A 3,889-nucleotide genomic window follows, 5' to 3' on the forward strand; every position below is an offset into this window, starting at 1 on the left:
TATTTCATTAATTCTGGTATTTTAATTAATATTTCATTAATTCTGGTATTTTAGTTAATATTTCATTAATTCTGGTATTTTAATTAATATTTCATTAATTCTGGTATTTTAATTAATATTCATTAATTCTGGTATTTTAATTAATATTTCATTAATTCTGGTATTTTAATTAATATTTCATTAATTCTGGTATTTTAATTAATATTTCATTAATTCTGGTATTTTAATTAATATTTCATTAATTCTGGTATTTAATTAATATTTCATTAATTCTGGTATTTTAATTAATATTTCATTAATATGATATTTTAGTTAATATTTCATTAATTCTGGTATTTTAATTAATATTTCATTAATTCTGGTATTTTAATTAATATTTCATTAATTCTATTATTTTGATTAATATTTCTTTTTATGATATTTCAAATTTTTTATGTTAAAATTTCATTAATTCTGGTATTTCAGAAGGAATCTCTGACTCAGTTCTCGAGTATTTAAAAGACCATGGACATACCAAGTTGGAGAAACAGCCCGAAGGCATTAGTGTAGTAAACGCCATTATGAAACGTAATGATGACATCTTTGCCTATTCGGATAACAGAAAAGGTGGAAAAGCCTCTATATATTTTCAAACAACTAAATGATTCCTTAAAAATATATTTTTATTATATGGTGGCTCATTTAGGACACATCGACTTAAAATTAGATTTGTTTCTTTATTATTTTTTTTATCGGTCTCCATCGTAATCTAACTAGATTTATACCAAGGTTGTGTACTGTTGACGTTCATTTCAACCAATCACAGTGTGTGAATCTGTGTTGTAATATTGACTATGAATTGTGGGATAGCGAAACCCAAAGTAGAGCGATATGACCAATGAGATTGTCGATACTCGCTTGTAAAAATGATTCTGATTGGCTGGAGAGTGGTCTGAAATTTTGGTCGAATTTTAATGCTATCCTGACCATATTTTCACCGAAAGATGGCATCACAATGGAAGTCGAATGTTAATCTCAAAGACAGAGAATCTCATTATCTCCAGGGAGCGCCATTCTGAAATTCGCCCACCGGAGATAAAAAATTAAATTGTGTCCTAAATTGGCCACCATAATTTGTATTGTTTTAATTGTATATATACAGGGTACTTAGAATTTTTAAACTTTCATGGCAACTATATGCACAAATTCCAATCGCATTCCATAAGTCAATAAGTCTTTTTCTTTAAGGATATTTTGTTTCATTTTATTCTATGGGTACCTCACTCATTCTATATCTGACAAGGCCTGTCTTGTATTAAGTTTAACTGAACTTTGACCTGATGATGTCATAAATTCAACCTAATTATCATAATTGATGGTAACCAATCAAAATTCATTATAAATAGTAGAAAAAGTCGAAAATGGCATTTGATTGGTTGAAATTTGTTCTGGCCTTGAACAGATTCTTCTTTATAATGTATACAGATTGTAGAATGATCAAATCACCCCACTGAAAAAAATGAAACAAAATCTCGAGCAATGTTAAATGAGATTTCCTATAACCAACATTGAGATTTTAAATGTATTTTATTACGACATTACATGTCATAGGGTCAAGGTCATTTTTGCTCATGCGCACATCTCCTTGGGTAACTAGGCTCGGCCCAGTGGCACTTTTACACTGCATTGATATTTTGCCGTGCCGTCTTCGGTCTGCACCGAGACTACGTGAAAATGGCACGGTGCCGAGGCCTCTTAACCTGTTTACACTGCCACTTTTTCTGCGGAACTGGATAATTTGCTTCTATCTAAAGGCGGCTTCTGATTGGCCAAAATTAAAAATGTTCACAATAACTAACGAATCAAATCAAATTGTATATTTTCCGTAAGAATCTTCGGCCAAAACTATCCAGAATATTTGGAATTTCTACTTAGTTTTTATGAAATGCGGACCAATATTTTTATGTTGTACCAAAACTGAAAATTGGGGTACCAATGGCTGATCAAATTGATCAAAAACGAACCCTGCAAACCAGTGATCTCAAATTTAAAAATAAACCAATTGACAAACCAAATGATATTATTCTTCTAAAAAAAAATTTGGTCGAATTCGAATCTCAAAATTTCATTATTCCATTTTTTGGTCATATTTTTTCAAAAATTTGGGACCAAATTTTAAAATTTTTTCGATTCAATTCCCATTTTTGTTTATTTTTTTTTTTTTTCCAAATTTGGATCTCAAAAATTATTTTTGTTTTTATTTATGTTGTTAAAAATGTTAACTTGGAATCTCAGCGCCTGCAAAATTCTGAAAAAAACTTGACTCTGAATATTTTTTATTTTCAAAATTCCATCTTGTGATGTATTTTGCTCAATTTATTTTCATTTTGTTATGTTTTAATATATTATGTGCAATGTTTGTAGCATCATCTATTCCCCTGGGTTAGCTTAGAATGATCACATTATTGAGACGTATATTCTTGAGTTGTCATTAAATTGGAATTATGTTATTTTTTATGTTAAAGATGGGTTTCCTTATTTTTTAGTGTCAAATTAAGCCAACTTTTTGATTAATTGGCGTTTCTAATGAATTATCATGTATTCTTAATCATATCATTATGTTCTTATTGCATATAATTAAGAGTTTTAACCAATCATAAATGTCTACGTATGTACAGTCTGGATAAACAAAAAAAGACTTTTTGACCTTTCTTGATCGGTCATTGAATTGGAATTCTGCTGGTAATTCTCTTCTAATTTAGCTTATTATAAATTGATTATGGACATGTGAGACAAACTGGTATTTTTCCAAGTCATTAGAACACCTCTACTTTCTATTCATATAAGTGTTAGCATTTTCATAAATAAAACAAGGGAACCCATCTTTAGGGCAATCTATTTTGTATCTTTTTTGTTTTCTGTTTTTTTAAGTCAAAGGCCTGTCCTAATGATGTTAATTTTAACCAATCAAAGCGTGTCATATAAAACCTGTTTCTTGATAAAAATAAGGAATTGTGGGATAGAGAAACACAAGAGGTTGTCATATTGCTCTACTTTCAGTTTCTAAATCCCACAATTCCTTAGTTTTTTATATCAAGAAACAGGTTCTACGAGACATAATTTGATTGGTTAAAAATACTACCTTTTGGGACAGACCTTAGGTAGAAAACGTGTTAGATTACCATGGAGATTAAAAATATAAAAACAAAAAAGATGCGAAATTGAAATATAATTAAAGTTAGATTGCCCTAACTCTAGCCTATGTTTTTAAGATTTTGACTGAAAATTTCCATTATTTATTGTGATATATATGGTATGATTAATTTAGTTATATTTATATGATGTGTGTAATCCTTATTTTAGAGGAATTCCTCTTTTTTTGAGGGATGAACATGTAAAGTATCTTAAAGGGACAGGTGCGCCATTTTGGGAGGTTGATTTGAGCCTTGAATATATGTAAATAGTCTTCAGATGTACTAGAAATGTACGAAAATCACATAATTCCTTTAAAAATATCTCAAACTAGGAATTTTACTCACTATTTCTATAGATGTCTTTTCTATATATGACAGTGTCTCAAGAAAAGACGAGTCGTCATTTTAACTTTCAAACATGGATAATTCTAGACACACATGGATTTGAAGGCTCAAAGTTCGATGGTGAGCTGTGAACACTATTACTGATTGGCTTAGCTAAAAAATTCCAGTTTGTGAGACTAAGGTACGATTGATGAAAATAAATGGTGCATCTGTCCCTTTAATTATTGTGATATATAATTGTTATAGTTATTTTCATGTGATGTCTTATATATCAGGTAAAAATTGTGATGTGCAGTTGTGAAAAAATGTGATACTTGATTGTGAATTAAAAAAAAAAAATTTTTGACCCCAAAAAAAGATGTGATTTTAGA

The sequence above is a fragment of the Lottia gigantea genome (genome assembly GCF_000327385.1).
Source record: "Lottia gigantea unplaced genomic scaffold LOTGIsca_70, whole genome shotgun sequence".
Taxonomy (NCBI): Eukaryota; Metazoa; Mollusca; class Gastropoda; family Lottiidae; genus Lottia; species Lottia gigantea.